This window comes from Stenella coeruleoalba (assembly GCF_951394435.1).
Source record: "Stenella coeruleoalba genome assembly, contig: scaffold_46, whole genome shotgun sequence".
Classification (NCBI taxonomy): Eukaryota; Metazoa; Chordata; class Mammalia; order Artiodactyla; family Delphinidae; genus Stenella; species Stenella coeruleoalba.
In genome coordinates, this window is record NW_027645863.1 from 2,574,484 (window position 1) to 2,589,060 (window position 14,577).

Consider the following 14,577-nt stretch of genomic DNA (forward strand, 5'->3'; position numbering starts at 1 on the left):
TATGCCCCAAGAACTCCTTTTTGCACTGGTCTGTGGTGGCCTTGGCCTACCTCTTCTACCTTCTCAAGTAACTCTTTTACCACGAATTTAATTACCTGTGTTTCCATTTATAGGATCTTACCTAGCCGTATGGCCTGCTGCCTCTGCCAAGTTAAAAATACCATTGAGGTTGTCTGTAAGAGAGTCAAGCTGCATTGTGACAGGGAATGCCTGACAGATGTAACACATTGTGGTGAGTCTCAATTGCAGGATAATAAATTTTTAATTTTTAATTTAATATTTTAATTTTTATTTTTAATCGATGATGATATATTTTAAAATTAATGATGTAACTGAGTTTTTTTAATTCATTCATTCAGAGTTCCAGCTCCCTAAGTTTCTAAGAACTACCCCTTTGCTAAAAATCAGATTCTAGGTTACATTATTAAGCTAATAATAGCTCAGTTACATTGTTAGCTTAATAATGTAATGGATCCGCATAGTTAAAGGAACAAGAGAAAGGAATCCAAGGGGGAAGGGAATTAACATTAATGGCCCCATATCCTATGCTGTGCTCTCTGCAAATGAGAACTTATTGATATAGCGCATCACAGTTTGTTAACTGATTTTATATACATTAGGTCTCAGTTACCCTTTGTCTTATAGGACAGGTGTAAATATGTTTTTGTTTATTTTGTTTGTTTCTGCAATTTTATAAAGAGTACAAGTGATGCTGTTTTATGTCCTATTTGGAGCCTGAGAGTTTCTGGTTCCATAACCAGAAGCTGCTACCTAGTCCTTCTAATGGAATGGAGAGGTAGTTTATTCTTAGACTCTCAAGCTCTGAACTTGCTCTGAATCTCATGCTTTTCTATCCACAAAACACTCAGGGGCTTTCAACTATTTTTCTATATATTAGATTTATTGGCACTAACTTTTTAAAAAGCGCGCGGGTGGCCGTTCGCTGGTGCAGTCCTCTTGCGCCCCGAGCAGCGCATGCGCGGTGATGTTAGGATGCTGCATTTGGTACCTTTTGCAGTTCCCATCGGGGGTGACAAAACCTTGCTGGTGTGGGAGCTGAGCTCTGGATCCACGGCCGAGGCCTTGCAAGTGAGAGGAGCCGGAGTGGAGGGAGGGGTGGAGGAAGCCGCCCCGCACCCCAATAACTGGGCACCCCGGGGTACTGCTTCAGCACCTCATCTGCCTGTGGTCTCTGCTGAGAGGAATCTTAGTTCTAGAGACGACCTGAGCAGTCACCTCGCCCCCATAGATTTTTGAGGCATAGTTCCCAACAGAAGGCATTGCCTCCTAATGCTTCTCGAAGCTTAGGATTTCAGAGGGAACTTGTTCATGAAATGAGAAGTGTTTGGAGTAGCAGACTCACCACAGTTACCTGTGGCGAAGGGCTGGGGGAATATAAGGGAATGGGCGGTTTGGTTTCCTGGGCCTGAAATTTACTGCACTTTCTTAGTGTGAGACCACCCTAGAGCATTCTCTGTTCACAGTCTTCTCCTGATTTGGCCTTCTGTATTCTGTCTGAGTCTTCCCAAACGCAGCAGTGGGTGGTCCTGGGTTCTATGCCATCATCAAGTTTTATTCAGCAAGGGATGCCCATAGAGCCCAAAAGGCATGTGACCAGAAGCAGCTGTTTCACACATCTCCAGTGAAGGTGGGTCCAAATGTGCAGACTGTGCACTTTCACTGCTGAGGGCCCGGGTTGAATCCCTAGTCTGGGAACTAAGATCCCAGGGGTAAAAAAAAAAAAAAAAACGGCCAGCGTTTGTACAGCACTGTGGTGTACAGAATGCTCTCAGATGCACTGCTCCACTGATCCCCCAGTTCCCTAGTGGTTTCTTCCTTTTTTTTAGATGAAGAAACACGAACTCAGGATGGTTAAGTGGCTTACTTAAGGTTCATGGCAGTAAATGTGGAAACTAGAGGCCAAACCCAAACTTAACTGATGTTAAACCCCATGTCATTTTATGCTGCCCCTTAATTTAAGAAATCTTCACAAGAGTCTTCCTTATACTTACTTTTATGTGGATTTTAAATGTGTGAGGTTGACAATTTATTTTAATTAATTAATTTATTTATTTTTGGCTGCGTTGGGTCTTGTTGCTGCACGCCGGCTTTCTCTAGATGCATGAGCAGGGGTTGCTCATCGTTGCGGTGTGTGGGCTTCTCATCGCAATGGCTTCTCTTGGTGCGGAGCACGGTTTCTAGGCACGCAGGCTTCAGTAGTTTTGGCTTACAGGCTCTAGAGCACAGGCTCAGTAGATGTGGCACACGGGCTTAGTTGCTCTGCGGCATGTGGGATCTTCCTGGACCAGAGATTGAACCCGTGCCCCCTGCACTGGCAGGCGGACTCTTAACAACTGTGCCACCAGGGAAGTCCCGAGCTTGACAAACTTTTGTCAGATGTAACATAAAGGAGGCTTCATCATCATCATTACTGTCAAACTGCCTATTCAGAACTCCCTTCAGATTCCAGAAAATGGTTAAAATATTCTTTAATGCATTGTAGAAACCTTATTCCATATCAAAATGCCATCCAATTTTACTTCCCCAGAATTAACATTTCATTATGTACTTCCATTCAGCCACCATTCCTTTTTCAAGGACCTTTTCAATTCCTCTGAATAAGTGAGTGAGGCTTAGATTTCCCAGACCTTTCCCTTTATAATTGTGTGTCTTCTCTGATTGGCTTCTTGCTCTGGCTACTTCCTACTGACCTTGCTGCCTCTTCTCACCCATATTTCTGTACTCACTGATTTCACCTTTATTGAATCTGAGAACTCTCCTCAGATGTGACTCCAGGTACACTACCTCCCACTTCTTTACCCTGTTTAACACCCTCTTCAATCCTGGCAGTACTCCCTGGGATTGAAATGATTTTGTGTCAGACATTCTTTAATTTGCACACCCTGTGACCATTTCACATAACCACTCAGATATTACAGATGGTCCTGGAAAGATTATGAAACAGTTACTTGGTATCAGTTGTGAGTAATGAGTTCTTTTCTTATATTGGACATTAAGACCATTCCATAAGCATAGGTTGTGAGATTTTCACAGCATAAAGCCCGTCACTGATAGCATAATGAAGAAAATGTTCTCCAAGTCACTATAGAGTTGAGAGGAAAGGGCATTCGTATTAGATTTGTATATTCAATGCAGAGCCTTAGTTTACTACCCACAATCCCGAAATTTTTCCCTACTTTACTTATGCGTTCTTTTTCAATTTTATTTATTTATTTGCTTGCACTGGATCTCAGTTGCAGCAGATAGCTCCTTAGTTTTGGCTCAAGGGCTCCCCAGTTGTGGCATGTGGGCTCCCCATTTGCAGTAGGCAGGCTCCTTTTTTTGTGGCTTGCAGGCTCCTGAAATTTGGCGTGCAAACTCTTCGTTGCAGCATACATGTGAGACCTGGTTCACTGACCTGGGATCGAACCCAGGCCCCCTGCATTGGGAGCATGGAGTCTTAACCACTGCACCAGCACGGAAGTTCCAATTATGTGTTCTTTTATTCATTGGCAGGTATACATACTTCTTATCTTACTTCCCCTGTGTTTTTTATAAATACAGAAAAGTGAATAACATCTTAAATTAAAACCAAGGAAAGGCCTAATGTATCTGAGCTTTTCTTAGTAGCACGAAGGGAAAGGTTTGCCAGCAAGACGTGTGGCAAGGTTATCCCAGATGTCAGCTGTCTCTACTACCCAGGGGCTCAGAGCCCTTCTGAAGCTTCCTAATTGTCCACGACAGCTCCATTATGACTCACCGTACAGGGCCTAGCATCCCATGCGACACTCAATATTTAAAAATTAATCTTCATTTCTCCTTCCCAGCAGGCAGCTTCAGTTGGAGAAAGTAACTTCATTTTCTTATGTACTCATTCATTCACTCAGTCAACAGACCATCACTCCTCTATTATATGCCAATATATATTCTTCTTTCTGGTAACAAGGAAAGAATAATATATGGTTCCTTCAAGCACTGAAGGAGCTCATAAACTAGTGAAAGAGGAAGATGCACAAACAAATCAACAAAGAATTAACAACGCTTTGATTTTATTTGTATTATTTGAATTTTTATGACTAGATTTATATACTACACCCTGTTCAAATGGAAATAGACGTTTCGGAAAGAAGTAGTGATGTATAAAATCCACAGTAATATGTAAGTTCTTTAGAGAGTTAAGACTGGAAATATTTGCACTCTCAAAGAAGCCTGTTAATGCAGATGAATCTCTAATTCTTTTTGATGCTTTATTTACATTTATAGAGGTATACATATTCCCTCTTCTAACAGGGGTTAGTAACTTGGGGAGGGAGTGCTACAGATTAAGGTCCTAATTCAGTGGCAGGTCCATCTTGTCTCCTCTTCAGGTCATATTCTCAAGCAGGATCTACAGGATGAGATGAGTAAAACAGTCCATTCCTTTGCTTACCCCCAGGCCCATAATAGGCTTCTGCTGGGCTTCCTTGGATGCTTTCATCATCACTTTCACCACCGGATGTCAGGGAACCTTCTGTTAATCAGGGGCCCTGGAAATGATGCAGAAAAGTACTGACTTAAAAATAATAAATAACATTTATTTAGGACTCACTGTGAACTCATTGCTTAAAATATCCTACTTAATCTTCACAAACACTCTATGAAATTGGAATTAATAAATCTCAGGTATATCCAAAATAAATCTCTATGTAGGGTTGTGATAGTTTTAAGTCTTTTATGTCTTTAGGTTCGTCTTGGCACCAGACATAAGGTGGTTCATCATAATACGCTTGCCGTAAACAGCTCCAGATGCCAAGAATTGGCAAATTACATTTTTGTTTTCCATGAGTGGTCAAAAAGGATCATTAAGGTAAACTCTGTAGACTTTCTTTGACTAAGCAGACTCTTTTCAACATCGAACTCCTAGACTTTACAGAGAAGAATAGAACAGGGCTATGGGGAGGAGATGTGAGAGACTTCCACATGGAAGTATCTGAGCATTGGCCTTCCACCTAGAATTAGTGATAATCTCAATGACTTGGATGGTGGTGTCCATAATTTTCTCCAGTATTTCTATGGTATATCATAAAAAATAGTTGTCCATATCTAGTCATTCATTTGCAAGTCTCAGTTGATTTTGAAGGGATAGCATACCTAAACTATTATCTGGGATTCCTGGAGTTTATCTTTTATTTCTAACAAAGAATATGTTGAAGTCTAGCGTTTAATTCAAAATCCTAACAGCTTCAGTATCTTTCTAACCTTGAAGAAAGGGAAAATGAAGATATTGTGACACAACTTCAGAAGCAAAGCCTGAAGGTCTTCTGTGCTTTAGAGGTGGTGTTGCCCTCCCACGAGTGCTGGAGTCCTGGAGTTGGAATGGCTGAGGAACCTTTGGATAAGTTGGAGGAAGGTCTGTTTTCCAGTATGTGTGTGTGTGGGGAGGTGAGGCAGTGGGATTTCTCTTTTTTCCTTTCTTTCTGAAACTCAACTTTTCAGATACATCATCACCTTTTCTAAGCAACTAAAGCCCTGGGCAGAACTTTTCTGCCCGACAATATAGGTTTTTATCTTAGGCAATACCTGACAGCACCTTAAACTTTAGAATTTTAGAACTCACTGCCTGCCAAGAAGCTTAGGAGGGGGGAAAATTAGTTATTATTATTATTTGTTTGGTTAATAATTTGTTTTGTGCTAAAATAATTCTTCAAATACACATGTAATCTGGCCTTCAGTTATCTCAACAAAATCATTGTCTGAAGATTGAAATAAACTCATGTGTAAATGTTCAGTCCTTTGCCTCCTATAAAATGGCCTGAGCGGAAAAAGTAAATGTAGATCCCTAGAAAGGGGATTCCAATTGCTACTGAGTTTTTTCCTAGAATCCATGGCACTTTGGCTTACGGTTTTAAGTCAGAGGCAGGGCTGTTATCGAATGGGGTGGAGGAGGCTCCACCATTCACGTGAGTGGGTGATGGTGGAGGAGAGGCCAGATTATCTGCACTACAACCAAATCTATCTCACTGTATGAATCCAGCCCTTTACGCAGAGGAGAGCAGTGTCTGTAGCAGTGCAGCCTCAGCTTGTCCATTTGAAATCTGTAATATGAGATTTCTGCCACGATTTTAGTTTGCATTTCCCGTCTAGTATTTTAGGAACTTCCAGAATAGATCTGAGCAGTAAAAATATGCCATGCCAGGGTATACCTGCAACGGAGACATTCACCCGTAGCCCAGTGTTGTGCCTGCCCTTAATCACTAAGGTAATGATCTAAGGATCACAGATGCATTTTTAGTTTTAAACATATAATCTAGAAATCAGTTATTCATATAGGCGTTTTAAATTCATCTGTTTTGGTTGGATTTAGGGTCATTATTGTTGTTTATGAAAAGGAAGATAACCCAGAAGCTTGCTATTCAGAAAGCTATGACAGATGCATTTCAGAGATTACTGATTGTGCTTTTAGGTGAGACTTTTTTGATTGTCGTTGAAGTGCTTCAGTTTCAGTGAGCAAATAAACTTATCTGAAAAGTTAATTCGATGAATATAATGGTTATCTAAAACATTACATATTCTTTCATTCCCCATATGCTTTCACAGCAACTCTTAAATTTGTTCTTCGTGGCATTTATGTGAAGAACGACAGCAAATATTATTGTCCCCAGTGTTTAGATGTAGAATGACTTGCCTCAGTTCATACAGAAAGTGTTTGATCCACTTCTTCCTCAATTGCTTGCTTATCATACAGAATGGTGTAGTGATTATAAGCCTTGGACACCTGTGTTTGAGTCCTAACTTTGTCTCTTAGATTTTCTTGTTGTTGTTGCAATTTTAGATTTTTGTAGCCAGAGACATTTGTAGGTATTTAATATCTCTAAGCTGCAATTTCTTTATCTGCAAATAGGGTTAGTAATTCAGCTTACCACCAAATGGGGGATATTGTAAGAGTAAATGAGATGATGAATGTAAAAAGCTTAGAACTATGCCTGAAACATAGTAAGCAGACAAAGTATATTGACTATTATTATTACCGTTGTTTTCTTGTTGAAGTGTTTATTAGGCTATCTTTTTGGAATCAGTTGAATTTCAGTTTTCATTTCTAATGTATTGGGTGAATGTGATTCTTATATAATAATCGGCTATGTTTTTGCGAGCCTTGAAACTGGTCATGCTATTGAATAGCGTTGATTGTGTTCCCTATCGAGTTATACAGCGGTGAGAATGTCACAGGCTGTGCCCAAAGGAAACTTTATGATTAGTAGATTCCCGGAACAGAACTGCTCCCTGCTTCACAGCCCTGCAGGCTTAGAGACTGAGAAATCCTAGCTAAGTTGTCAGAGATCTTATTGGCTTGTAAGAGTTGACCCTTGATTGGTCTTGGCCTTCCAGCCTGGGCAGTCCTTCCAGTGAAGTTTGACTTCTCTGGTCGTCAGGCAGAATCTCCATCAGCTGTCAACTCTGGGTAACAACCTTTAAGAACCAAACTAAATTCCTGGGTTGTTTGTGCCTAATATGCCAAGGTACTCCTTATATGTACCCAAAACTCCTTAGACCAAAAAGCCTGGTGGTTCTAGCTTGCCTTGAGGAAAGCTGTATTGTCCAAAGGGTACATGGGCCAGTTTCTACCATTAGAGTGTTCAAATGCTCCCTCTCTCTGTCTCTGTCTCCAAAGCTTTGTTCATTGTATCTGGTAGAATTTTGGTCCCAAGGAGTAGGCACTTGCCTTGCTTCTAATAGGAAGTATTGTTATAGTCCAGTGGTATCTCTCCCAGGTTTGAACTCACTTTGACTCCCACCTAATGCCTTCCTATTTATTTGTATTTTGATTGAACAATTTTGTTTCCACAGCTTTTAATTTCTATGTCCTTATTCCTTATTCATTTCTTACTTCTTTTTTTTTTTATAAATTTATTATTTGTTTTTGGCTGTGTTGGGTCTTTGTTGCTGCACATGGGCTTTCTCTAGTTGGGGTGAGTGGGGGCTACTCTGCATTGTGGTGTGCAGGCTCCTCATTGCTGTGGCCTCTCTTGTTGCGGAGCACGGGCTCTAGGTGCTGGGGTTTCAGTAGTTGTGGCACGTGGGCTTCAGTAGTTGTGTCTCATTAGCCCTAGAGCACAGGCTCAGTAGTTGTGGCGCACGGGCCTAGTTGCTCCGCGGCCTGTGGGATCTTCCCAGACCAGGGCTCGAACCCATGTCCCCTGCACTGACAGGCGGATTCCCAACCACTGTGCCACCAGGAAATCCCCTTAGTTCTTATTTCTAAGATCATAAAGTTTTTGAAAACTTTATCATAAAGTTGATACTTCTTATATATGTCTTCACAAATAATTATAATAAAAACTGAAGTGTCAGATGAGGGAACTTCTAGGAAAATGGTCTTATTTTCTGTTTTTAGAAGTCAAAAGAATGTCTAATTAGTCGGTGCTACCATTGTATATAGGAAGTTTTAGAACAAGAAAACTTCTGAATTGATCCTTGTTAACTTTATTACAGAAAGTGGTAAAACGGCTGTGGCATATAGACCCTGTGAAGAGGTCACAGATGCTAGAACCGAAGAGGAACTACAGGATTTAATTCAAGTATGTGGAGATAAAATCTCAAGGGGTACACAGCCAGTGTAGCCATAATTCAAAACAACCAGCAGGATGTGGAAGACTTCAGCATATCTACTCAGTTCTGTCTTACTTAGGAAAAGGTGAAACTGCTTTTGAGGCAGGGAATTTCTAGGACTTTTCCAAGTCCTGGGCCTTGTCTCTGGCCCCTTATTTGAAGTTTAGAGCAGGATTGAGGGCCACCAGTGTACGTCTACGGTTGTGGAAACAGGAGAAGACACAGGCCTTTTAGAACTCCCCTCAAATAGAATTGCAGGGATTTGGAAACAAAGTAACTATGGTCTTAAGTGTGATTATGCTACACTGTTTAAAAACTATTCATGCCTTTCAAGTAAGGTATATTACCCAGATCTCAGCATCTCATATATATCTTGTGTTAAATATTTTGCCAAAGAACCTTCCTGTAAACCAGTTATATGGATGCGTCAAATTAGGGATTAAGTGGTCAACGTAGTTTCTGAAAGAAAACATTAATGTACTGCATATAGGAGTTTTATTAAAAAGGAGCAAAAAATGTGTTTCATGTCACTGAGAGCTTAATTTTTGGCTAGATTTCTGATTATTTAACTCACCCCAATGTTGGAAAGCTTGTTTTGAAGGGAAGAAAGTAGAGAAAGAAAAGGTGGTTATGTTCTGAAAAATGTAAAAAATTTGAAAGTTTTTTCCTGTATAAAATAATTATTTTAATTCAATTTAAATCAGTCAAGGAAACTTGAAACGTATCCATGTTTGTGCTTTAAGAAGTCTAGCTTCCTATGAAATGTGAGAGGAAAGGGTTCTGTATTGATACTACAGATTCTGCAAACCTGATTATAACAACAGATCCACTCCTAAATGAGGCCAATCTTGGAATCAGTTCCATTTAGAAACCATTATGTGCTAGGCACTGGAAATAAGGTGAAGCTTCTTCTCTCTTGGAGTTTAGGTGTTAAAGGTGTAACAGACAATTAAAAAGGACTAAAATTAAATAGATTATGAAAAGGACTGTGAAGAAATTAAACTGAGTGCTAGTTACAGTATTTCAAGAAAATTACTTAACATGCTGACTTTAATATTCTAAGTGTCTTCTCCGTATGTGCACACAGGGTAGACCTCTGAAAAGTGACACTGTAGTTTTTTTCTAGATTAATGGCTCTGTTTTGAAAAGTTGGGATGGGGGATGTTTTCCATAGTAATGTAAAGGGCCGTGGTTTTAGACTGTCTTTCCCAGAATGAATTGCTCACCTGCCCAAACTCCTCCTTCAGATGTTCTGGAGTCATCCCTGATTCAGTGGTGACCCCTAATAATAGAGTGGTGTATGAATCATGAGACGTGAATACTGAGAGTTTGCAGGAAATGTCAACATTTTCGAATAATTGTAAGGTTTGTTCCCCTCATGCCACCCTAACTGGTGCTCATTTTGCAGGTCAGCTACTTTTCTTGTCAGCCATGTGGCCAAAGGGAGCAGGAATGTCTCTCAAACTTCAGCTTTGAGGAGGAAGAGTTCAGATTGCCAGAACTGGCCTAGCACTTTTGAATTTCCCAGAATGCCAGGTCCTTTGGTTTCCTCGGGAAGCTCTGCATCCTTCCCTCCCGCCTCAACCCCTGGGCTGCTGGAGTTTGGGGCCACTCGGGTCTGCAGCCCAAATCCCGCCTCATTGTTTGGGGCCAGGGAGGGCAGGGCGGGTTGGGAAGAGGGCCCGGCAGGAGGTAATTGTCGCCTTTGCAAGGGGAAGGATGACTTGCGCCCTGGGGACTGTGGCAGAAAGGCCCACTCTGGTGGCGCGGATTGGATCTCCACACGAGCCTAATAACCGTGGCGTAACTAAAGACGTCATAAATAACGCGAGGGACGTTAGGCGGGGGTGGGGCGCGCGGTTGCTAACGTGAGCCGTCGCTTTGGCGCTGGCATAGCGGTTCAGCTCAGACGCAGGTTGTGGCTCCGGCTCCTCACTGGCCTGGGCCACTGCCCCTGGAGCCGCTGCATGTTATGTCCCGGCTGCGCCATTGGTTGCCTCGGCTCTTCCTCACATGGCAAGGACGGTGGCTTCTAGTCCAGGCAGTTCAGCCTCCGGAGTGGGCCCTGGGCCCCGTCCAGGTGACCCCCAACCCCCCGCGGCTGACAGAGGCTTGGTCTTCACAGGCCTCAGACCCTCCTCCCAAATTGCCCCATGCCCTTACACCCCTGGCAGAAGCCGTGGGCTTTAATTACTTAACGTCCTTGTCTCCAGTCCAGATGTTGGCCCTGCCTCATCAGAAGTTGACTGAGACTGGGGTTCCATACCCGGACCCGGATTCGGTTGGAGAGCTGCCTACAGGGCCAGATCAGTTTGCTGTTCCACATCAGGATCTGAATAACAAGCAAACCCAACATCAAAAGCTCCCAGAGGCAGTTCCAGTGCTAGACTGGGATCAGAATCAGCCCTTGGTTCTCCCTTCTCGACACAAAAGTAAGACTAAACACAGAGGTCTAGACGAGGCTGAAGGTCACCAGTCATTTGTTCATACTTGTTCCACCTCTAGGTAGTAACAGCTCAAAAACAATGAAGTTTATTGTTTCACCCCCAAACCTGAAGAAAGATCTAGTTCAGCATCAACGGCTTGACAAAATTATTGTTGGAACTATAGGCAAATTTCAAATGAACACTCAGGGTCTAGAACAACAGTTGCAGGGTGATTATTTAGATCCCAGTATGGATGCCATTTATCCTGAGGACAGCCTACCTAGGGATTTTTTGGGGTGCCGAGATGAACCTACAGAATCCCCTGAGGAAGCTGAAATTTCTCCATCCCAGCAGGATGGCCCAGAGCTACGTTTGATCACTTGATTAAGGTGGTTTCTTCCATATCTCTCCATGGTAAAGTTATTGTTCCCCTTGGTAATTGATAAATAATCTGTGGGGTGATACTTTGGGATCAGTGAAGATCCTACTTTCAAGCAACTCTTCACCCAACTGTGTATCAATGATAATCTTTGTCTGAATCGATTATAACATTGATAGTTGCAAAATGACACTTTCCTATTCTATCATCCATTTTGCATTTATTAGCTGACATTATTCTATACAGAAGAGCTCCCCCACTTCATTTTGAGTATCACCAGTAACTCATGTGCTTTTTTAAAAATTAACTATGTTATACCTTATTATAATGATAATGTTATTCTTTGGAATGTTCCTTTTGTCTAGATTTGGCCAATGCGATCTCTGTTATTGTTTAACCACATGATGCTTTTTTATTACTAGAATAACTTCTAATATATTACTACTCACAAATAGGAACTGAGAAAGGGATTCCAGAAGGTGTGGTCTTATTCAGACTCTTCTTAGAAGTGTGCCTTCTTCCTGTGTACTCTCAACCCAAAGTGACGCTTTTGGGTTGGAAGGAGATACTTCTGAATTAAAGTACAGATCAGTGTCACCGAATTGTAATCCCTATTCCCTTTTTTCTATGCATACCATATCTACTGCCCTTCTAATCCTTCTGTTGGGCACATCTCTCCTCTTCTATATTTATTTACAACAGTCAAGAGCAGCAATTGGCCAACCGGCCCCTATTCAGTTCTCCAGTCCATATGCCCCAAGAACTCCTTTTTTAACTGGTCTGTGGTGGCCTTGGCCTACCTCTTCTACCTACTCAAGTAACTCTTTTACTATGAATTTAATTATCTGTGTTTTCGTTTATAGGATCTTACCTAGCCGTATGGCCTGCTGCCTGTGCCAATTTAAAAATACCATTGAGGTTGTCTGTAAGACAGTCAAGATGCATTGTGACAGTGAATGCCTGACAGACTTCACACATTGTGGTGAGTCTGAACTGCGGGATAATAAATTTTTAATTTAATTTTATTTTTAATCAATGATGATAATTTTTGAAATTAATTTAAAATTAAAATTAATGATGTAATTTCATTATTTTAATTCATTCATTCAGAGTTCCAGCTCCCTAAGTTTCTAAGAACTACCCTCTTGGTAAGAATCAGAGTGTTGGTTACATTATTAAGCTAATAGTTGCTCAGTTACATTGTTAGCTTAATAATGTTACTGATCCACATACATAAAGGGACAAGAGAAAGGAATGGAAGCGGGAAGGGAATTAACATTAATGGCCACATATCCTATGCTATGCTCTCTGCAAATGAGAACATATTGATAGAGTGCATCACAGTTTGTAAACTGATTTTATATACATTAGGTCACAAGTGCCATTTGTGTTATAGGACAGGTGTAAATATGTTTTTGTTTATTTTGTTTGTTTCTGCAATTGTATAAAGAGTACAAGTGATGCTGTTTTATGTCCTATTTGGAGGCTGAGATTGCTGGTTCCATAACGAGAAGCTGCTACCTAGCCCTTCTAATGGAATGGAGAGCTAGTTCATTCTTAGACTGTCCAGCTCTGAACTTGCTCTGAATCTCAAGCTTTTGTATCCACAAAACACTTAGGGGCTTTCAACTATTTTTCTATATATTAGATTTATTGGCACTAACTTGGTGACTTCCAAAATGTGCTTTCATGCCCACGTAGCTTGAATACAGGTCTCTATCGCTGATCTGGAGCACATCATAAACAATCACCCTTTGCTACTTATATAAAGACAATATCGCTGATTTTTCAACACAATTTGTTTATTTTTGTCTGTGACACACAGCTTGTGGGATCTTAGCTCCACAATCAGGGATTGAACCCAGGCCACAGCAGGGAAAGTGCCGGGTCCTAACCACTTGACCACCAGGGAACTCCCCCAAACAATTTTTTTTACTAGTTGTATTACTCCCTTGTCCCCCAGAAGTGGGCAGAAAAGGCATTTTTAATCTCCTTTTACAGGTGAGGAGAAACAAGATGAGAGGTGTTAAGTGCTATGACCCTAGTGCCCCGATCTCCTCCCTCCAGTTTGGGGCTCTCTGCAAGCCCATGCTCCTCCTTTCTCATGACCCTTCCCTCCTCCTTTGACCCTTAGGAAAAATACTTTTAATCCTTTTGGAAGTGAAGCCCAGCTACACAATGGTACACATTACCTTCCCACAGTCAGAAGCTTTGGATGGTTCCCCAAGTAAAGCTGGAAATATTAGAAGTAAAATGAAATGAAAGCAAAGTAGCCATCTGACAGAAGTTGCTTTTTCCCTTCTGCATTTTGGACCTCAAGTATTATTCCATTGATTTGTTGAACATTCCACATGGGTATACAAGTGGGCAAATCTCTTAACTTATACCCCAGATCCCTGCCCAAATTTTAGCAATGAGCCCAGGTGGACATAGTGTTTTTTTTCTGTATAGAGCCTTCTGTTATGAGGGCTGGGATGTATGGAAGCAGGGAGTGAGCAAAGGACTCAGTGGGTGGGTGGAGAAGAAAATGTCCAGATGACGACCTGTTAACGGCGGTCGTTGTCGTGGTCATCTGTGATAGTAGCAAGGACACAAGCACACTAAAGAGGTGGATAGAGGAAGCCTCACACTCCTCTGCCTCTGAGGAAGGACAGGATCGGGTATATAAATTTGAGGAGTCACAGTAGATCTGCAGAGAGTCCCGCTGAGTAGGGGAATATTTGTCTTCCAGCCTTGGAGTTTCTTCAGTTCTGGCCCCTGGGAACCAGTGGAGTAATCCTGAATATAGTTAGTGTATTTCACACTACAGAATTTTCTGAGTAGATAGCCACTTTTTCAAGAGATATCATTTTGCTGTTGCCAGTCATAGACTTAAGTGTGTGTTTCTTTTTCTCCTAAGTGGCACTCAAACGTTGACTGATTCCTAATTTATTTGGCTGTGTACTGACTAAAAGCTGTCCCATCAGTCTTCAATGATCAAAAACAGTTATTTTTGACAGATGAAGAAACATCTATAGCGAATGCAAAAGGATCGTTGATGAAGGTGTTGCAAGCCTGGAAGAAGAACAGCAGCGAGCTGACTATTGAGTCAGAGAGGGCATCCTCAGATAAAGTGCTGTCAGCTTGTCAGGCTTCATGAATGAGCAGTTGGACTTTAATAATAAAAGTGATATTATCAGTGCACTG

At 41.5% G+C, this 14,577-nt stretch overlaps 1 pseudogene across 1 annotated transcript in view; it reads left to right on the plus strand.

The window, feature by feature from the left end:
- Positions 1-993: 993 nt before the first annotated feature.
- The window catches only part of LOC307181510 (RAD52 motif-containing protein 1-like), a 50,582-nt pseudogene continuing 36,998 nt past the window's right edge, over positions 994-14,577 (plus strand). The window contains exons 1-3 of the transcript XR_013831742.1: positions 994-1,089; positions 1,469-1,648; positions 4,724-4,846. The product of XR_013831742.1 is annotated as an RAD52 motif-containing protein 1-like (transcript). The remainder of the gene's footprint in view (positions 1,090-1,468; positions 1,649-4,723; positions 4,847-14,577) is intronic.